This window comes from Diadema antillarum, unplaced genomic scaffold (assembly GCF_040938485.1).
Source record: "Diadema antillarum isolate AM-2024a unplaced genomic scaffold, OU_Dant_1.0 seq00001725_RagTag, whole genome shotgun sequence".
Classification (NCBI taxonomy): domain Eukaryota; kingdom Metazoa; phylum Echinodermata; class Echinoidea; order Diadematoida; family Diadematidae; genus Diadema; species Diadema antillarum.
In genome coordinates this window covers 533,570-557,216 of record NW_027272412.1, presented here as the reverse complement: position 1 = coordinate 557,216, position 23,647 = coordinate 533,570, and the positions used below count along the sequence as shown (strand labels likewise).

At 38.8% G+C, this 23,647-nt stretch overlaps 1 pseudogene; it reads right to left on the bottom strand.

Moving 5' to 3' along the window:
* Positions 1–2,797: 2,797 nt before the first annotated feature.
* LOC139711886 (tyrosine-protein kinase HTK16-like) overlaps positions 2,798–23,647 on the bottom strand; it is a 33,115-nt pseudogene continuing 12,265 nt past the window's right edge.

The following is a 23,647-nucleotide window of genomic DNA, read 5'->3' as shown; positions in this document are numbered from 1 at the left end:
ACCTTGTATGTGGCATTACGTACATGCTACATGGGAGAATGTCTCTAGTATGCATTCTAGCTTCCAATCCAGGAAGTTGGTGACAAGTTGAAGTTCTTCGTTGATGAAGACTTTGCTGCAGGAGGAATGAAGCATTTTGAGAAACTTCCTTACAGGATGACATCTCAATCCCCTGTTAAACCATTTTAACCCAATGAAGACTAGACCCGAGTTTACTTGAGCAGGTGTCCATGCAAAATGTGTGTTATAGCAAAATCAGCTTGTCCTCCACGGGTTAATGGGCAATGACCATCAGTGAAGTACAATATATGTCATACATACCAGTGATCTGATGGTTTCATCAATAGTCTTACTTCTCTTATGGGCATGATTCACACTTCGCTGAACAAGGGACTTAAAACCTGTGCCACTTTTATAGTACCAATCAATGTCATCTAATTCAACTTATGTGATAAGAGAAATAAAGCTTACACAGAAGCCATTTTTTGTTTCTTTTTCCTGCATGTTTACCCCTAGTGGTCATCATACCAGGCAACCAATGTGTGACACATGGTATCAGGCACACACAACATGCATCACATCCAGTGCATCGTAAGTTTGATGACGGCTGGTAGCTCACTGAATATCGAATGATGATATTCAGTGTTGTGAGTTGTCATTCTCACTATACTTACACCTTCTTTCTATGTCACAAGCTGGCAGAGTGATGATCATAGCTCTTTCCTTACAATAGCTGTAAAGTGAAAACAACTATGACAATTGAGCTGTTTAAAAACCTAGAGAGATCTACGTTATACATTTATTTCCCTCTCCAAATCTATCATTTAAAAAAAACTATAAAATTTAATGCTATGACAACTGTCCACTTTTTAAATTTTGTAATACATTGTGCACTACTTTAATTCATGAAAATGAGTACTAATTTAGAATCTCAGAGTCTCTTGTTAAGACCTTGCCTCAATCAACTTTTTTTTTTTTCTATCAGATGACCTACACTTTAAAAAGTCCCAAATGGTTTTGTGCAGCTGTGTTGCTCATTCTATCACACCTCATGAAGAAAACCAAATACTGAGTTCAGGTCTAATGTGTGATATTCAGAGTATCTTGTGGTCTAATGTGCAGTGAATGACCGATATACAACGAGATCCGAGTGCCAAAGTGAACATTTTGCAACATAATAAACGAAAGCGATAATACTTCATTCATCGCAAGCTTTATAGTGATTGTGGTAGGAAATTCCCAATAAGAGGCAAATATCTATTTTTCATTTATCCATCACTACTCCTTCATACATCAAGATGATCTACAAATCGTATAAATAAGGCTTTCATTTCCCTTTCTATAATCATTTCTGAACTAGTCTAAACATGCTAATCCTTTCATCGATCTTTCCTTTTTTCTTGTATTTTGTCCATATTTTTTTTGTCTTTTTCTTTAAGCACCAGTCCTGCCGGTTTATTTGCAAATATACATATCATAGTAACTTTAACAAAAATAGATCTACAATTGGAACTAAACCTCTGGTTACATGTATGTACAAACCATGTGACATTGACTATAACTACAACTACCACAGAAAATATCATTTCAGAGCTCAGCTCTTCATATTTGTTCAGTTTTTCTCTAACACTTGCCATGTACTAGCTTCTTCAGTGACTACCACCAATTCTTCATGTGTGCAAATTATGACAGCACAAACTTTGTCAAAACACATAGTGACATAATCAATTTTTGAGTAGCAAATTTTGACAAATATGTGAGAATTTGTGTACAAACTGACAGATGCTAGATCTAGCTTTTACCTGTCACAAGAGCTCAAAATATCTGACTGTCTGCCACAAATACACCAAAAGGTATTGAAAAGTGATAATTAACATATTTTGTTGGTTTTATGTTCTGGAGGGTGTCCTTGGTGTGAGCCTTCTTGGATAATTTTTCCTTCTCTTTCCTCCAGACACATTGACACTCTGGCATATGGCATTTACAGAACATTTGCTGCTTTAGTCTGAACGGCTCTCACTGCCTTTACCTGGCAAAGAGTAAACTTGTGTGCAAACTTCTGGATAGACAAATAAATACTTCTGTTGTACTTTGGAGCTAATGGCAATAAAGACATTGCATTGGTTACTACAGACGTTCCCCCCTCTCTCTGTAATGCACTTGTCAATTGGAGTCACAACTCCTAAGTACCAGGGGATGACCGGGATTTGTATCCACGGTGTCTGGGGATTTTGCCATTTGTTTTTTGGCCTGGGTTGGTCAGGAATATACCAGGGTTTGTTAAAGGATATTGACTTATTTTGCCTGGGTGAATCGGTCATATACTGGGGCTTGTTGGGGGAAATTTATTTACCGTAAAAGTGGAAATTTTCGTGGTGTTGACATCTTTCTGCTCTGTTTAAACTCGGAAAATCATGACACAGAAAAACACTATCAAATTTCTTCCCTTTCCTTTAAATACATCATTTACCTTCTAAATTTCGGCAGATGATAGATGAAACATAAGACTACAAAATTATGTCAAAAACAGAAAGTCAGTGGTTTTGACCGATTTTGATGATCGGACTTAAACTTGATTTTCTTGGCTCAACCATCAGTGACTTTTGCAAACTTTTGACGTGGTGGGTCACACATAGTACTTCCCTTCAACCTTCCACTTGAGTGACAGAAATCTTGCACTCTCAAATGCTTTTCAACAAAAATGAACTGCATTCTTTGCCACAACACTTTTGGATGAAATGCTAAGCTGGCTAAAAGCTCAGTGTGCAAAGTGATTTAAATCAAAATTAGATATGAGCATCTTCACGCAGATGGAAGAAAATCATTCTGATGTAGTTTTTAGTAGGTTTGCTGCTCGCAGCCACATACAGAAATACAAATATTGACAACAGAATTTTGGCAAAGTCAAGATACGCAGTTTTTGTTTATTTAGCGTTTCTAAATCCAAAAGTAATGCTACAGATACAAAGAGAAATCTCACTGACAATATAGTACAATCTTGCCATACACTTTGATCACAGATACCATCATGGCATTAAGTCCTTTGCAATAAATGATGATGCATGATAATATACCATAAAATATAGTCTATACACCAATGTGTGGGTTATTTTTTTTTTTTTATGGCGAACCGAAGCCTTACCAGGAAAAAAGAGAAAGCACCCAAGGCAAAACAAAAGATGATGATCAATGATATTTATGAAATATGTCAGCATTTCTACACTCCACAGAAAAAATAGAATAAATAATGTTTACTGTCATTTCCTGTGTACTCGATGGTCAAGTGATTTCACAAGTTGGCAAACTGGTGTTGGTGACAATCTGGATCTAGTGTCTTGGGGAGAAGGACAGGACAATTGATTCTGATTTGACATCTTCATCAGAAGTAGGTCACAGGGACCTGAAGCAACACACTATCTTAACATTGTCTTGTATGTTTCATTGGTCTAAAGTAACAAGTTTACATTTTCACATGGAATGAATGACTTCTTCATGGAAGCTAGCAATGCTAAGTGAGAATCCCAGGAAAACAGGAAATATTAGAACAACTTTCCTCACTGAAGGAAAGTGTGCCGTGTCATCTTTCTGACATTTGATCCTGATGCTGGGGGGTCAGTTTTGTAGTGTTTGACAGTGCTTTCATTGTACAGCCTTGTGAAGATACTACACTATTCTCTTACTTCTATTAAAGCATATTAAGGTGTCTGTGGTATGAGAGTTATTCTAGCAGATTATAACAATTCACCTCTTCAAACCATCAACTCAGAGTGTGTGTGGAAATGACAAACATATGTACCGTTACTTCATAGTCACTGGATGAAGGCCTAAGCATGTTAAGAACAAGGCTAGATTCGAAAGCTGAAAGGGACAAGGAGCTCTCTATCCAGATTTAGCTAAGTCCTACAGGGCTCCAACCACCTACAGGAGGGGTGGGCTGGCTACTTGATACGGGTTACAACTGGTAAGGCAAGGAGGCTTTCATGAGTGGAGAAGAGGTGTGGGTCCACTACCTGCGGCTGGGGGGATGCCTTACACCTTTGTGGTAGAACACCTGGTACTCGGGGTCTTCGCTAAACATCTCGTTCAGCTGGGAGAAGGTGGGGCGGTTGACCGGCTTGTATGACCAGCACTTCTGCATGATTTCATAGACGTTCCCTGGGCAGCCCTCTGGCCGTAGCAGACGATGACCATTCTCTATCTGTTTGATGACCTGGTGTAGGATCAGACATGACAAACACTATCAGCGTTACAATCATCATCACTACGTACATGCACGAATATGGGTCTAGGGCAATTACCTCCCTGGGCAATTAACCCCGGACCCTTCCCCTGACCCTAACCCTAATCCTGAACCTAATCCTAACCCTAACTCAAACTCTCACCCTAAACTTAACCCTAACCCTAACCCTAATCTTTACTTTAACCTTATCACTAATCGGCATTTAGCCGCGGGGTAATTGCCCTCGGGGGTAATTGCCCTGATAAGATGGATACATGTACACTGGTATGTGACACTACCATAGAACATTTAGGATGACAATCATCCATGTAATAACTCAATTCTGATTTCATTCATTGAAACTTGCTGCCCAAGGTATGTTTACACGATTGCTATTATCAATTCTTTATTTTCAAAAGATTCTACTTCAGGGTCTCATTTTACAAAAGGTGCTGTAAAATAGAAACTCAAGCAAGAAAAACAACTACTTGCAGCAACACCCAATCTGTAAGCAGGATTCTTGTCATTACCATAACAATGAAAACTACAGCAAGAGTTGCTTCAGTATCATAGCAACTTCTGATAAAATGGGGCCCAGGGGGGTGTTTCATAAAGCTGTTCGTAAAGTTACGAACAACTTACGAGCGACTGGTGATCAGGTGCGACGTGCTATACTTACTAGAATTTCAATAATTCACCACAAGAACTGATCACCAGTCGCTTGTAAGTCGTTCGTAACTTTACGAACAACTTTATGAAACAGGGCCCAGGTGTATCTTGAGAATGAATGTAATTCACAGCCTCACATCAATCTTAAAGCTTACTTGGTGGTGGTAAATAATCTTTCATCATATAAATTAGCTAGGGGAATGAAGTAAGCACCAACTCCTAATCAAAAAATGAAAAAAGAAAAAAGAATGACATGGAAGAAAGCAAGGTTTCAAAAAACAATTTATACCAGTAATTGCCTACTACAGAGTGCTTTCTATAACACAGCACATACATGCTGCATTTTAAGAAAAGTGTTTATGAAAAGGAGTAAATATTTTGCAAACAGTGACAAGGGTCATAGCTTTCAATCATCTTGTGTCTCCATGCTATGCACAGCTTTAAAACGAAGCCTTGAACAGGAGAAAATTTCCAGAATTATAAATCTCTACTCACATCACAATGATTGGCTGTCGGCCAGGTTACATTTTATAGTCTGTTCTTGTGATCAGGAATTCTATTCATAGAATAAATCTGAGATTCCTTCATGCCCACTGAAGGAACTTAAACATTAGTCTCCAATATAGAGGCTAAGTGTGAAAAATGGACAACTGCCAAGTGCGTAGGGAACATCCATTTGTTATTATATGCTATAGAAACCCAACTATTATTATCATCATCATTATTATGATCATCTGAATGTTACGTTGTACTTAATGTTTGTTTGATTTTTGTTGCTGTTGTTGTTTTTTACGTATAATCTCTTTATTTCTTCTTTGTGTGTTCCTAAATCAACGCTGCACGCTGGCACTGGTCCGACGGTCCCTGACCAGTAACTTTTTCAGGATGGACCAGTAAAAGATGAAGAAACTGGGCACCTACTGGTCCGAAAGACAGGTCGGACCAGTAGAAAAGATATGTTAGTGTGCAGCCCTGCCTTAATAATATAATTCAATGTGTTGGCGGCGAGGAAGTAGTCACTAAACAGACCAACTGGTCTTACCTCAGCTCCTGTCTTCTCCCCGTAGGGCTGGGCTCCTCTCGTGTTCATCTCCCAGAGGGTCACTCCAAAGCTCCAGACGTCGGAGGCATGGGAGAAGGTGCCATAGTAGATGGACTCTGGGGCGTACCTACAAACAGTCATCACAGACAAACACGTCAGTAGGTTCTTTACGTCTCCATTCACATCCCCACACCTACAGCTCTTTTTTTCGTTATCAATGCACTTTAGAGCTTTACACATGTTATGAAATTCTATCATCATTCTCAATATTACAGCTATAAACTGGTTTCTGGTTACTCAATAACATTTATCCATTAAAGATGTTGGACATTGAGACTTCCAGTGGTGTTTTCCACACTGAAGTCTTACTCAACACACATTGGCATTTGATCTGCTAAATATCTGAGATGACACACAATGAATGCACACACAACAACAACAACAACAGTCATATGATAAACCCTACTACCCTATTGTGAATTTGCTGTTATACTAATACAAGCATGAACTGGTCATACAGAGTGATACTAGTTACAATGTCATGAAGTGAAATTAGTTGAGAAAGATTCAATTGAGTGACTTTATGAATCATAGTGAAAAAAAAAGAGAAAAAAAAATTAATTCACAGGTTCAAACATGCTGCCATGTACAGCTATTGGTCAGAAGCACTCCAAGGGTTTACTAATTTCTTTTGCTTCAACATTTCAAGAAAAAATTCTCTAAAATAAATTTGCTTTCTCTTCCCGCTCTTTGTGCCACCACACAAGATCAGAAGAGTTGCAGAACACTGCATACAGTGAAGGGAAAAATTGACAAGAGACACCTAGTGCCTACCATTTGACCGGCCAGCGACCACCTGTGGTTGACCGGTAATAGTCGTTGTTGGCTCCCGTCGCTCGAGACAGACCAAAGTCACTGATTTTTGCCTTTGGATGAGAGGAGGAGAAAGAAAAATAATTCATGAAGAGAGACATACAATTAACAACATAAGGCATGCACATCATGTTCTGTGAGCTTAGCGAAGGCTAAGCTATACAAAGTGTTGGTGAGAATAAATTCTAATTTGACACATCTAAAGCATTGTGCATGTCAACTTGATATACAATGTAATTCCTATAAAAACACTCTAATATATTAAAGTGAAATACCTATTAATTCTAATATTGAGGCAATATGTGAGCATCTGAAATTTAATCAAAGTGTTCTGATTACTTGTAGCCAAAGTATTAAAAAACAAGGAAGTATTCTACACAGATGCACATAACTGAATGCAGCTTCAGAACATGATTGTCTACTTGCTGTTTTCCTTTAGGAACCATTAGTTATGTTTTACACATAATCAATTACCTACAACCACATCTGCAGGGATTCACTCAAAATATATCTTGCTTTCAAAAAACAAAAAAAAATCTACCTGTCCTTGGTGAACTTTGCATCTGTATTCCTTCTCAGGCCACACCCACATATCCCTGGTGACCATTCTCACACCACACACATCTTTCCCTTGTAACCTTTGAATCTCTGTTCTTTCTCAGACCACACCCACATCTCTATAGTGACATTCTGGGGGGCATTTCATGAAGGAACTTGTCGGATAAAATGTCCGACAAATCAATTATACCCGACAAGTTCAGAGGAATCAGCCAATCAGACTAAAGAATTTCTCAAAACTTGTCGGATAAAAGAGACTTGTCAGATACTTTATCCGACAAGTTCCTTCATGAAATGCCCCCCAAATCTCTGGCCCATTTTAGAAGACCACACCCACATCTCCTTGGTGACCTTTGAATCTCTGTTCCCCCCTCATACCACACCAACATCTCCTTGGTGACCTTTGAATCTCTGTCCTCTCTCAGACCACACCCACATCTCTTTAGTGACATTTGAATCTCTGCCCCCTCAGACCAAAGGGACCACACCCACATCTCCTTGGTGACCTTTGAATCTATGTCCCCTCTCAGAAAGCACCCACATCTCTTTGGCAACATTCAAATCTCTGCCCCCCTCTGAGACCACACCAACATCTCCTTGGTGACTTTTGAATTTCTGTCCCTTCTCAGACCACACCCACATATCCTTGGTATTAAACCTTTGAATCTCTGCCCCTTCCTTGAACCACACATACCTGTCCCTTGCTCTCTAGGAGGATGTTCCTAGCAGCAAGGTCTCTGTGGACAAACTTCTTGCTCTCTAGATACATCATACCAGAGGCAATCTGTGCTGCCCATAGCTTCAGGTCACAGTCTGTCACCGAGTCATTCTGGAGGTAGTCCAGCATGGCCCCCATGGCTACCAACTCCTGCACCTGTTTCAAGGAGATAGGAGGGGGTGATGAAGGGAAGTTTTCTCTTTGTTCTGTCTTCTATTTCTTTCTGTTTTCTCTTTGTTGAACTTTAATACCGCCTTTATATTTACTGATCATCCTTAAAAAGAAAACCTTGCAGAGCCAGTAGTACTGTTTGCATACTATGTAGAGATTTTTTTTTTTTGCTATGATAAAATTCACAAAATGTGCCTGATCAAAGGTGTGGTTAAAGGAACAGAAAAGAGAATTCCTCTTTTGAAAATTCAAGAGAGACAAGAAAATCTCCAAAAAACAAAACACATATACGTACACACACACAAAAAAAAAACCTTAAAGATTTACTTAAAGATAACCATTTAGTCTCCTTTGCTTAGACCTGAAAAGTCATTCATTTATATATCAACAACTGCTTGATAACCCTCATGATGTACTAATATTACACTATGATTTATAGTCACATATTAAAAACATACCAAAACAAATCAAGATCTGACAGAACATATTCATAAAACAGACAGAACAGATTCATAAAACCAAAAAGAAGTATATGAGAACAAAGACGCATAAATGTACTGAACACTGTGCTTGCAGTGTTTAAAGTGTATGAAGAAAAGAACACAATAATTCTTCTAACATAAGAGCCAATGTTATGACTTTCTTACAGGCTAAACATTATGCTTCATCCTACACTCTGTGGCCATACAAATGCAGACCAGAAGAACAAGACAATGAAACACAATCAAATCAAACAATGAAAACAATGAGTCAGACCTTAGGAAATATGAGAAGCTTGAAACAAAGAAAGCACTTTACGAGGTTGGAGGGAGAGAGAGGGATACGAGAGAGAAAGATGAAGACTCGAGAGAAAGAAAGAGAGAGGGACAGACAGAGAATATCAGAGAGACATAGGAAGAGGGTAATGCAGCGAGTAGGGGGTGAGACAAGAGGGGATTACTTGCTGGGTAGCATGCACCTATCAGAGCTGTGTGAGGTTCACTCTGTGGGACTAAGCACCCCATGAAGACTTCCTGTCACAATTGTCTGCCCCAGCAGGATAGATCCACCTTCACTCATCTAGCCTAATCCACCAACAATCCAGGGAAAGGCAGCCATCTTGCTCCCTTCTACGTAAAAATCAAGCCCTCACAGCTTGAACCCTCTATGTGCTGTGCTTTACTCAAATGACACGTCAGATGGTACAAGTGTACACTTAATTTGCTGATTGGCAAGATAGGCAATCACTGCGGAGTGGCAGGACTCCTATCTTCGCTGACAAAGAGCTTACTGCTGTAACAACCCTTCACCTTGGTGACTCAAACACCCAAGTGTTCTACTAACAAACCCTACTGATGGATCGGATCTTCAATATCTGCTAAGAGACTGATTTCTGCTGACATAACAATGCACAAAGACAGGACAATGATGTTTTAGATAAGAACAGGACAGGCAAGGTTACTGAAAGGAAAGGAAAAGAAATACACAAGATAGAAAGCTATGCTTTACATGTAGCTTCTGGAAAAAATAAAAACAACAACTCGCAACTCATATGACATAAACACCACAATCTCTGCATCAATGGTGAAAATGTAAACATGATCGATAACTATGACCTTATAACAAGATTTCTTTTTCTTTTCTTCTTTTTGTGGATGGGGTGATGGGGGAATGTGAGAAAGGAAGTTGATCATATTTTTAATCTGCACAAGAACAGAACAACACTGCAAACACTACATGACCTTGGCCTCTCTCAGGAACTCCTTCTGACCAGTCTGGAGGTGATCTGCATGGAGGGTCTTCAACGCTACCTCAATGATCCTGTTGCCCTCTTTTAGTCTTCCCTTGAGTACGGAGCCAAATTCTCCCTGACCGATCTCATTCCCTGCAGCACAACAAACCGTTTTACTTACACTGTACTTCTCTCATTTCATTAATTTTCCCCAAACAATATGGATGTAGGTACAGGAGTACGGATGCAAGAAGTAACACTCTACAAGTAACTGGAACTGCAGCTTACATTATTGTTTTCATCTTCTAGAATATTGTACAAAGCAAAGTGGTAATTTTGTTAAACAACATTATGTCACATACTGGAAGGAGTGTGATCCCATGTTGCTATGGCCATTCACTGGCCATACCCTCAGAAGACCACACCTACATCAGACCACACCCTAAGAAGATCACACCTATATCAGACCACACCCTCAGAAGACCACATCTACATCAGACCACACCCTAAGAAGACAACACCTATATCAGACCCCACCCTCAGAAGACCACACCTATGTCAGACCACACCCATATCATCAGGTCACACCTTCAGAAGACCACACCACCACTACCAGACTTTTTTTTTTCAGCCAATGAAATGCTGAAGTGGGAGCGCAGGTAAAGACCTTTTTTTTTCTTTTGCGCTTGTCAGCTGAAGAAACCAGAAGTGGAATCAGAAAGTTTGCGCTACGACCTTTTTTTTTTTTTTGGGGGGGGGGGGGGGGGGGGGGCTTGTTACCTTTTGAAACCTGGAAGTGGCACAGGGCCCCCCCCCCCCCCCCCACTTTTCAAAACACAGCACTGGCCATACAAAGAGTGTGTGACTCACCTCTTTCAATCAGGCTGGCATCAATGCACTGCACCTCGTCGGAGCCTCCTCCTGGTGCTTCATGGATCGCTCGCTGGAGCTCCTTTCTCTGTCTCTCCATCTCCTTCTTCCGTGTCCGGTCTGAATTCCTCACCTTAAACAGGTCTGCCAGGGTCTTTTTGTTGGACGGCCGACTGCCGGGAAGATCCTTGTTCAATAGAACAGAAAAATGGATCACATCTCTTGAACGTCTTATCTCTGTAAAACATTTTATGACACAATAAGGTGCATGCAAGTATTGGAGACATACTAAATGTACGGTCAAGTGTGCAGCTCATATAAATATGAACTGTTCAGGTATTATTTTCACCCAAACTACTACCACAATATATTTCTTTTTCACATAAAAAACCAACAAATTATCTTACTTAGACCAATATCTGAATTTTAAAGGTAATGAAGGTTGCTGTTTTTTTTATGTAAGTTTCTTTTAACCCTAACCAGGCCAGGCTTTTTTGGGTGTTCTGTGGCCGGGGAGGGGTTGATTCAACCCCCCCCCCCCCCCCCCGAGATCTCGGTCATCGATCGCGCAATCGCCATGAAATTTGGCACATGCATTGCCTGTGGCGTATTCTACCACGCTATACAAAAAGAAATGGAAACTTTCATCATAATAATCAATTATGCTAATATATGTGTAAAATCACATATTTTGCTCTAAATCAGAAATTAAAGCTCCTAGAATCCTAATTTTTGGTGAAAACATTCTTTGTAGCATTCCTAACAATGTACTTGAAAAAAAATTTGGTATCAAATTCAATTTCTTATGTATTTTATTGTTCTATGAATTTCTTATGTATTTCTCTGTTTTTTCGACTTTTGTTTTATCATTTTTTTTCCGCAAAATTTATGACAGAACCTATTTCAAGCATAATTATGCTAAAATTGATCAGTTTCAGCCTATGAAAGTGAAAATAATCATATCTTTATGAATAAGAAGAGAAAACTCCATTTGCATAGACTTTATACACAAAATCACGTTTTTGAGCCATTTTTGGCCTGACACATATGTATAAAATGTCATGCAGCGTCGTAACGGTATGCGCGATTTTCGCGAAAATGGTGTCAAAAGATGCGCGAGACTTGAAAGTAAAAAGTCAGCGAACGGCGTGGTCAAAAAATCTCGCGCGGCGGAGTAGTCGCGAAAAATGTCGAGGGGGGGTTGATTCAACCCCCCCCCCCCCCCCCCCGGCCTTTTTAGGGTTAAGAGGACACAATATGATAAACGGCAGTGGTTTTTAAAAGACAAAGTCCTGGAAGTTAAATTTTCTAAACTACTGACTTTTCTGACTTTGCTTTATTGGAGTTTTAAGAAACTAAATACAATTAGGAAATGAACAATATGGAACCCAGTAGGAACCAGTAATCATGTTCATACAAATATGAAGTGAAATGAAATATCTGAGAGCTGTGATGACTGGTTGCTATGACAATCACTTACTGGTGGAGGAGAGACAGGAACACCGCCATCCTGTCCAGTGGGCTGGCTGGAGGCTCAGGGCTCTCCCACCTGTTTCCTTGGCCTTTATGATGGGAGGTCAGATCTGCAGGCCGAGTGCGGGACTGGGTCTGACCCTTGGAGGCCCACCGTCATTGCCGGCTAGGGGGGTGTATCGGATGAAGAAGTTGGGTGGGCAAGCCGTCGTCATAACGAGAGTAGTGGTCGATGAGCTGCTCCAGGTTGTCAAAGTACGGTCCATCATCAATGTGGTAGCTCTCCATCTACGAAGACAGAGACACACAAGTACAGAAACTAATGAGTCAGTTATCATTGAACCCACTGCAATGCTCTGAAGTTTGACATCATGACACCAATACTGAAACTAAATCCATATATTCAATTCTCACCACTTTGGAGTCACAGTATACAATGTCGCTTCAGAAACATACCGGGAAGATATCATACCACTTCCTTGGTTTTACATTTCACATTAGTTGTTGTAGCATGTTCATCTGGCAATCTGCTAATATTATGTACATGTTATAGTACCACTGGGTTAAGTCCAAAATTTTCTTGTAAAAAGTAAAAGCAGTATTTGGGGAGGAATATACAAACCTGTAACACAACAGTATAGGATATGTGGAGATTATTTCTTTTTTTGAAAGGTGATTAAAGAGAAAAGTTGTTTCTTTTTCTCGCTTTGTTCTCTACTGTTAGTCTGTCATGTCTAGACTTGATGTATTACGTTTCCCTCACCTTGTTGTTGATCTCAAAGTTGTAGACAGTGCTGTTGGCTGCCATAGAGAGCACCATAGTGTCTGGCTTGTTAGCACTGCTCCTCAGCAGAAAATGACCGTCCTTGGCCCCGTGTCTCTGGATGATCTCCAGTGCCCTCTTGCGGTCCATGGAGCCATGGTACCAGTTCTGGCTCTGAATGTTTTGTGCTATCTTTGGTCTCCAAGACTCTGCAGAAAGGCAAAGGAAGTCATATCAAAACCAGGTCATGACATACAGTATATCAATACCAGCAGTAAAACTTCAATCTATCTGCACCATGTGGGTCTAGGGCAATAAACCCCAAGGCAATTACCCCCTTTCCTTTTCCTGACCCTAGCCCTAATCCTAATCCTGAACCTAATCCTAACCCCATCCCAAACTCTAACCCTGATCTTTACTCTTATCACTAACCAGTTTTTAACTGGCGGGGGGGGGGGGGGGGGGGGGGGGGGGGGGGGGGGGGGGGGGGAGGTAATTACCCTGATACGGCACCACATGTGTAAGAGTAAAATATGAATATATGCATTGCACATCACAAGCATTAACACTGCCAAATATGAAGAGAGTCTGGCCAACTCGGTTTTTGGCTTGTGAGCTTTGAAGCCTGCAACTGGTCATTAGCTGGTCTCGTGACCTACATGGAGTCATGTCGCTGGCCAAGCTGCGTGTATATGCAGCGCCCACTGTTAACCACGCTCGACTGGCTTGTTTGGTTATGACGTCGGAGTGTACACACTAATCATCTAATGTATAATACACTGCGCAACGACATGGCGTTCAATCTATGTAGCAGTTGGCCAGACTCTCTTTATGGACGGAGCTGATGCTACCGTATGTGCAGCACATTGCCTTCTACTGTTCACTTCAGATAGGATTATGCATTCTTGTGTTGGGGTTAAACTAGACAAACTATGCTATTTACAAGTGTTGCACATTTAAACAACAGTAATGGAGGCTTCACACATAAACATGCAATGTGCCATGGTTGCAAGAATAGCTCATTCCTCATGACAACGTTAAAAAAGAAAAATGGAACGCTGCTTACGTAGAAACTTGACAACTTGCGAGTGTTCGTATCTTCGGGCAAGATCCAGCGGCGTGTCATTGTCAGAACTGCGAGGGTGGCACGGGGCACCATTATAAACCAACTCTCTGACACACCCTATGTGCCCCTTCATGGCTGCCTCATGGAGTGGTACCCACCCTGTCCGAGGGTGTCTTAGGGTGGGATCTGCCCCTCGTAGCATCAAGAACTTACAGGCTCCTGGCTGGTTGCAGCTGCAGGCAGTCTGTAGAGGGTAAACAACAAAAATACATATTATATTCTTGAGGATGGGAGAGAGAAAGATGCACTGAAGTCTTGTAAATGAGATCTACGTTCGTGGTATACTGATACCATTCCTGCTGTTAGATTTCTACATGTAACAGATGGTAACAGAGTACAGTGTAAAAGAGTTAGTATCTTATTAAAGCTAACAGCAAATTTAGAGCCTCTTTATTGTGTGACCAAGGAGGCTCAAGAGATGGAGGTATACAACAGTCTTTTAAAATATTCCCTTTGATGCCATGTTTGATGCTGCCATCCAAAAATATCTTAAGTATACTGGTGCAAAACTGGATCTGTCCAACAGATAGGAAGACAATGAATTCATTTCTCATTGCATGCTGACCAGCCAATTTTCAAGTGGACATCTAATCTGGAAAATCAAAGAATCTTACATTATATCTGAGTAACATCTACAAATACCTTTAAATGAACTGCAGTTAAATCATATTTATTTGTTATCATGCTACAATCCATACCACAAAGTTAGAATTGTGCAACTGAAAAAAAAAATAGCATATAATACTTTCTCTTGATAGCATAAGAATAAACCACGAGTTTAGAAAACAATAAGCAGGAGATCAAAACAGGAGATGGGAGAAGGGCCCCGAGAACTTTATCTAATATTTGCCCTGATTTAAACAGATTTGTAGTTAAATCAAAATTCTGGCTATAAACCCCCCCCCCCCCCCCCCCCCCCCCAAATACTACCCCTCATATTCAGTATTCATACTGATTATACATGTACAGTAACGGTTCCGGCAATGAATAGTAATTGATGTCAGCACTTAAAGGGACATTCCAGATGATTTTCATAATTTCACATCATGTAGTACATAAATCGACAACCCCATGTGTAGATTTGTGGAATTTAGTGTGGTTCTTGAGCAGAGAAACAATACTTTGAAAAACCTTAAACAAATTACACTGAACAAGGATGATGACATAGGAGGTTCACATATTTCAGAAATGTAGCAGTGTAATTCCATTACAATACCGCATGCTTGCGAGTTCACCGGTGTATATCTATGTATGCCTTCTTCTTTTGTTCTGCTTCCTTAGCCCCAACTCATGCATTCTTATAGTGACTCTGCCATGTCATCATCCTTGTTCATTTCAATTAGTCATAAATTTGGAAAATATTCTTATTCTTCATCCCAATTATCATAAATTTTGAAACTCTGTCCCCAGTATAACTAATTTATAGTTGTTCAAATGTAAAAATCTGAAAATCATGCGGAGATCTCCTTTAAAGTCCTACACAGGTGCATTGTTGTACAGGCAAAGAAAGCCAAGTGAACATGCCATGACTATCACTATTACACTTGTAAAAGAGGAAATTTTTGCAGTGTGGAAATTTTCATATATTTGGCACGACATGAAACAAACAGGGGAATAAAAGCCCACAGATTTTTTTTTTTTTTTTTTTTTTTTGCTTGTCATACACTACATACTTTGACTCCGCATAATTAAGAAAACACCAAATTCATCTTACCCGCCTTAGTGAAAAAATATTTACTGGTGCTAAAATTTCTACTTTACAGTATCAAAGATTTTATCAAAGTGGTTAAGAAAAGAGAGTGAACATTCACTCTTCCAATTCCATGTGATGCTTCACATGTTCCCTGTGGAGCACCATGTGCCCATAAGCACTTCGTGGATAAAGAGTGCTGTGTGCATAATATGCGTGAATGTTTGTGTGGGCGTGTTTTATATACATGGTATTTTATATGCAGCTTATATAAGGCATGATCGTTGATTTGGAAGTACTTACGATCAAGTGTGAAAAGATTTGTAATGCTGTCTTTATCACCCACGTGTGCTTATCATCATTTTGTTTGTCTGGGAATAGGAAAGTGATGTTGAAATTTTGCTTCTAAATCAGTATAACGTGGGAAAAAAGATAGCTATTAATAGATTGGGATGGGGTTTTCCCTCTGAGGTAACCAGATTATGAGTAAGTCATTTTGAGTTTTGCATGTTTTATGAAGAGGAAATAAATTAGGAAAAATCAGGCCTCTATTTTGCCTCCACGATGAGTGATATTTGGCTTATCTGACATCGAGTTAATGCCAGGTTAAGTGTACCACTAACATATTACAGTGAACACAAAATTTCAAGTAATCCCTTGATTTTGGTGTTCCTGTGAAAATGTTGGGGGAAGCTTAAGATACTGTTTACAATTGGGAGTGGTGATTTAAAAAAGCCTATAAGGAGATATCACTGTTTTTCTCACTAAACCATAACTGTAGACAGTTTGGTCTGGAGACAATTCAATTATAACTATTATTCACATTTTGTATTATACATCTAACAATAATTAACATCTAATATACTGATTAACTTTTTTACACTAGCTGTTTCTATCCCTATCTCATATTCTAGAGCTACTGTAAAATACAATATTTTTGCGGCATGAAATTTTTGTGAATTGGAGCCGACGGCTTTTCGCGCGGCATGAAATTTTCGCGAGTTGCCTCTAGCATACAATGTATAGTGTAGACAAGAACTTTTGCGTGCCATTTTATTTTCACGAATCTTGGCTCTCACGAAATTTGCGAAATTAAAATGCATGCAAACATTCCTCGTTTTACAGTATTTTAAAGCACCGAAGCTGGGTTTTTGTTTCACCTGCAAATAGTAAACAATGCCTTTAACATGAAGTCCATTGTCATAGATAAGGCTGAGTACCAGGAACTTTTACAGTATCTGTTTACAATGTACATCTTACGAACATTGAAAGCATGTGTTGATGCTGTGGTAGTAAACATTCTTTCTTAAAGTGAAAGTTAAACTGCTTTGTAAACCTTAGGCTTCCACACAAATAGAAATAGAAACAGAAATCACCAAACATTAATGGCTCTTGTGCTTCTTGCTTTAATGATCAAGAAATTATAGCCCTTGTTTGAGGGACATCCGCCTGAAATCTGAAAGAGCTTAAATCTTCACGTATAGATATTCTTCGCAAATTGCTACGTGTCGGACACTTTTGCTTGTTGTTCATTTCATGGCTGAGAGGGTCTGTATTACTTGTCACTTTGCCTTTCAAAAAATGAATATAAATTAGTATATTAACAAGCAACAGTATTAGTAGGCCTAATCAATGTTTTTACTCAGTGATACCATGTACCAGTATGTACAACCTGTACAACTGTAAGTATAAATTAATGTGTCTGCAATGATTTCAAAGTACTGTATTAGCGTGATATTATGCCCCAGATATTGTTCCATCATGGCTCATGCAGCATGCTAGACCTAAAAAACATGTGTGGTACAGTAACTACATTGTAGTTGCATGTGCTTCACCGATGGCATGGATTGATTTTGTGAATTATGATATTTTTGAGTATTGTTGTTTTCGCACATTTTGATATTTGCATTGGATGTCACTTTTGTGGTCTGATGGCAATCAGTGAGATTCGTGAAAACAAAGCCATCTCAAAAATTTCAGCTGGCACAGTATTCCATTTCTCTCTGGAAGGAAGTAAACTTCTCCATATTTGTATGCCATGACAAACCACCCTGAAGAGAGTGGACTTAAAAGAACTTTGGGTGATAAATCTGAGAGTACATCCAATCATGGTATCTGATACCAAAACAAACACAGAGTGACTTTTTTTTTTTATTGTCATGATTTTACAGCCAGCATCAAAGCATTTTCTTTGTTGTTGGTGTTATTGAAGATTGAACCATACTTCCTCTGCACAGTGACATTCAAAACCATTAACTGGGTTACCTTTTCATGCCTTAAATCAACACTTCTCAACCTTTTTTAACCTGAGGCCCACTTTGGCTCTTGCAATCTTTTATCTATTCTTTTAAACCTCAGCTAGATCAAATATGAATCTTTGTCAATTTGTATTTGGCAAACATTTCAAATTTGTACCAAATCAGATTTTACTCCATCTCCAAACAGCTCTACCTGTATCTTTTTACTGTTTAACACAGAAAAGGGTACACACCAAAGTTGCTATAAAATTCTTCCACAGTCTACACTGTAACTGCAACAAAAATACTAGTCACATTAATACTGACGTGTGAACAAATGTGGATATAGTAATTTTATATTTTATATGCCTGAAAATGTTTTCATTAACTGAATCTTACAGTAGTTCTAAAAACTCTCAGTTTTGAACAAGTTTTGAAAATATTCTGCAGATGAAATTGTGAAGGCAAGATAACTGTCAAAGAATTTATCTGCTTTACAAGCCACAAAAAGAAAACAAAAATACAAATTAGTAACTTTCAGGATATGTAAGAATAAATTTTCTTATTGTCAGAAACAGTTTTGTGATTTCTTACAAGCATAAGTCCTGTTAACCATTTGATTTCATTTTAATGGCGTTCCTACGAGTTTTATGAATATTTCTCACTTGCTAGTAATGCTACTGCAGATTAGCAGACACTGATCACTCCTGTCATTTAAGTGCCTCTATTGTTTTGGTGGCTTTTACAACACACAGCATTTCTGAAAAGATGTCAAGAACAATTGAAGGCTCCTTCCCTACTTCAAATTGTACGCTACAGAATGAGCTTTCTTTCAAGTACTCACACATCCATGAGATCAAAACTGTCCATGGATGCTTTTTTTAGCAACTCTTTGCGTTCATGAAAAAATACAATCATTGGCAAAAGGATGTACGATTTTCGTGCTCAGCAAAATCACACACACGGAGAAAATAACAAGACCGTGTGTTGGTAATTTCTCCATCACTCATACAACTGTTTACAACACTGTCTACCATGCGTGAACCATAACATCTCCTGCATCTCTTCACAACAGCTCAAGGGCAGAATCCTTCCAGAAGATGGCAGTGTTTCTTAGCTTTGATATTTTTCTTACCATATTCACATTGGCCACATACAGTGTGTAACACAGTCACACTAACTCCAGAGGTGGAACATTACCAGTATGTGACTTGCGAGGCGTGGCTGTCAGTACAAATTTCATGAATACACCACATGAATCAAGTCTCTATATATTTGTAGGTGCTGAGAAGGATTCACTGAGGAGCTGGTACAACATTGCTGCCCCTGTGAACAGATCTCCCATTAAATTCAAACAAATATATGGAAACTGACCAAAACGTCTGAATGAAGGCAGTTAAATATTTAAAGTTTAAGATCAAGTCAATGGGCAGATGCTGTCAACCAGAATAATGTAGTGGAGTCTTTATTACAGATCATGCTTGTTGTTTCCATGTTTCAATTTTAGGATTGCAAACAATATGTATAAAAGAGAACATCTTTTGTTTTATTGTATCACTGTATTGCCAAACAAACAATTTTTGTTTTTAAAACTGGTCAAACTTTTAAATTCAACAGTTGTAAACATGAAATGTGTTCATTATGTACATAATCTTATAGAACTTCATCAGACGGGCTTCAGAGTATTTCAAACAAGATCTTTATCTCACAACATTCCGGATTAGTGCCGAAGTGAACATAATGCTAGTACAGTGTAGCTCTTTTGCTGCACAAACAGGTGGAACAGAAACTTCCGTTATAAAGTGAATGAAGTTGGCAGGGTTGGAATGGGATGTTAGCTCTGGTCACCATTTCCTCCCCTGCAAGCTAAAGGCTTATTGTTCAAGGAACCAATAACAAAAAATATCCAGTACGACATACTTGGTATATAATCCTACTTGTAGCTGTCCATTGTACAAGACATAGGAGATACATCTGTACATGTACAGTGGCATTGGTGTTGTTTACAATAATTGCCACAAGTTGCTACAAAAGTGAAAGCTAGAAGGAAGATTTCCTTCCTCTTGCCACACTTTCTTCCTGTAGTCCATTTTAATATGAACTGAATGGGTGTAATGCTCTGCATCAAAGGGGAATTTACCTCTAACATGTAGATTCATTGAATGCAGTTCTAAATGTTAGCAGAACACAATGGTAAAGTTGAAGGTAAGTCAAACAGTCCATTTGAAACTTTAAAACTTCATCAGAACTTTAGTTGATTCTACTTGTATGCATACACAGTGTAGGTCTATGCAAGTATCCCTGAATGGGATTAAGCAGTGTAGGCCCTACCCCTGATTTACCACGGAAGAGCATGCTTCATTTTAGGTCACAGGGTTCTATACCAAACATCATGCACCTACACTGTACATTTTCATGCACACAGCACGGTATCCACAATTCGGCTAGATCTGACACAGTATTAGACTATGAAAGTCACACAACATCCTTCGCAGAAACCCAAATTTTCCACAAAATGCTTTCAGAGAAAACCATGTATAAAAACTCTTTTTGCTACTGATCCTTAGAAATGGAAAGACTTCTTAAAATTTGTGCAACTTGATTCCTATCCTTGGTACATGTATGCAGCCAGTGCTGCGGCAAATTCTGCTGTCCTCATATAGGCTTAAAGGTGTTTATTAGCACATTTTAAACCTTCTTTAATAGAAAGGTGATTGAAGTTGAAGACACCTTGTTAAAAATTTGCCAAAATTAACCTTTTTTTTTCTGTGAGTGTACAAAAATTGTAGATCATGTAATCTGTGAATGGCAATGAAGCACAATGTAACAAGTTATGGATACTGTTTAAAATAGACGGCAAATAAGAGCAGAACTACAAAAAGTATGTACCGTATGTGACTTTTAGTGTATAGGTACATTCTACATCTCATACATGGTATCACTATTATACCGCCATACTGCTACGGGTGTATTCCTGCCATGAAGGGCTGACAACACACAATGACAATTCACACATTGATTGATTGATTGACTGATTGACTGATTGATTGGTTGATTGATTGATTGATTTCTAATCTTTTGCATTAGTTTGTATTAACTTCAGAAAAAGAATTATCCCCGAATTTCCCATTCAATGAATGACAGTGAATGGAGCAGTGTCCATGCATCATACTACATGTACATCATGTATATTCAGCCCGCACTTGTAATTCCAATGCAGTTTGAAATGTTGATGAAACAACTGTAATGCATACTATGTACTTCTGTGCATGATATAATGTATGGCATACATTGTACACTTTAATAATATCCTGTACCTGAGAGCCTTTCATACAGTCAACACTAAAGTGAAATGTGATATGCAAATGGTGAAGTGATGGTAGGGGCCTCTCTTTGTCTTTTCTTTTTCTGTTAAAACTTTATTTTAAAGGGAATAGCCTTGCCCTCTTTGAGAGTTGTGAGTTTCATAAAAACTAAACAGGGGATGAGTCATCAGTGTGAAACTCAGGAAACGGTGTACAGTGTACATGTACATTGTATGAATTGCTATCATTCGTCTCATTTGAGATGGACAGGTGATTAAAACAAGGAAGCATGTAGCTGTAATATCAGATTACATGGTACAGTGAGGCACTGTAGAATGCACTAGAAAGTAGAAAGGAGGGGAAGTGAGGAGTTGAATTGCGTGTGGCATGGGATAGTGCTCACCGTACAGATGAACATTGGGCAGTTTGCAAAGCAATGTCGCAGCCAGATCTTCCTCATCTTTCTGGAAATTCCTTGTCTTTCTAATTTACTCTCACAGACAGTGGTGTAAATTTACCTACAAGGAATATTTGTCCCCAATAAAATAGATGTACTACACGTAGGGTGTATTGAAAGTTTACGATGGATATCTCCCGACAAAATTTGTATGGTTTTGCCGATAATATTGTACATACACATGTATCTGGAGAAAATCTGCTTCACTGAAGCTGTACACAGGTTGCTCTCTTCCAGAAACTCCCCTAAATATTACCAAATAAGAGTCTAAAGACCACAGATCCATTTTGAGATATCAGAAACAGTAATAGTTGATTGAGGATATGACTTTGAAAAATTGAAGCATTGGTACAGTACAGTATAGGCAGTACAGCTTGCTTATTCTTGATTCTTCCACATTAGATTTTTTAAAAAAAATTAAAACAAAACCACATGCAACGTGACAGTCCTGAATAGGTCATAACTACATATCCTGCTTGATTATACCACAACAAAGATACACAACTTCCCCTTTGGGAAGGTTTGAAGATACCCAAAGTTCTACATCAATAATGAAATGTACTATTCTCTCCATCAACCCATAATGTTCTTTAATAAATGAATTGAAACATAATGTAGTTCTCAGTGCCAAGAGCCTGTTGCTGATAATATCATACATATCCTGATCTATCGATTTATGCAGAACAGTCATGGTTCAGGTATCACACAGCTGTATAAAGTCACCCATAATATAAATCTCAAAATCTATCTTTTGTAAAATAGAATATTACCTGTGATTGCCATCTTATTGTAAACCTTGGAGATGGTAAGATACATTCCAGGTTTAAAGAGCACTGCCAGGCTAGGACTTCATGTTTGCTGTATCACAGATACACCACGCTCATTTCAAATATGTTATATCACAACTATTTTCATCTCATAAATTCCCATCAGCTCCATACAAGGACAATGTTTGCACAAACTTTTGCCAGGTTGACACTCTGTACCGATATCATACAAACTTGACACAATCGTGCGACATAAATCGGTATAAATGCTGGTCCTTTTCATGCATACATGTAGTCAAAACCACTGCGCATGCATGTGTGGGATACTGTAAAAGTCAAATTTTCGCAGTCTGGTTTAAATTTTTGTGCATTTTGCACGACTAGAAAATAGCGTGAAAATGAAAGCACATAAACACTTTTTTTTTTGCTTGTTATGTGTTCCACAGAATTAAAATTTCATTAATCATTTTATCTTGCTGACTGCAAAAAATTAATTGGGCAGAAATATCCACTTTTACAGTTATAGGTAGTCTATACCCACAGTGTGTGTGTGTGTATGATACATACTATGTACATTATGTGTTGTGGTCAATACTTTGCAGCGCTAGATATAACTATTGTGCTGCTCAAATTTTTTCCTGTGCTGATGACAGCACATAACTCGTAATACCCATTCAAACAACCCTTCATCAGTCCTGTTTTTTTACAAAATGTAAAATCTACACGTAGGATTAAAGTAACAAGGTCCACGATTGGTACAACATATACATGTAGTTTTCACAGAAACTTACAAACTGTATACGCCGAATATTTCGCGAGGTCTTTATTTTTGTGAATTTCGCGAGGTAGCTGCTATTCGCGAAATTAAAAACACACAAAAATATTTACTCTAATGCCGATATGAATGTGACGTACGCGTACATTTCTCCGTTCAGTACAGGACTCCATGATCACGAATTTAACCACTCGTGAAATTGTCGGGAAATCCCGATTCGCGA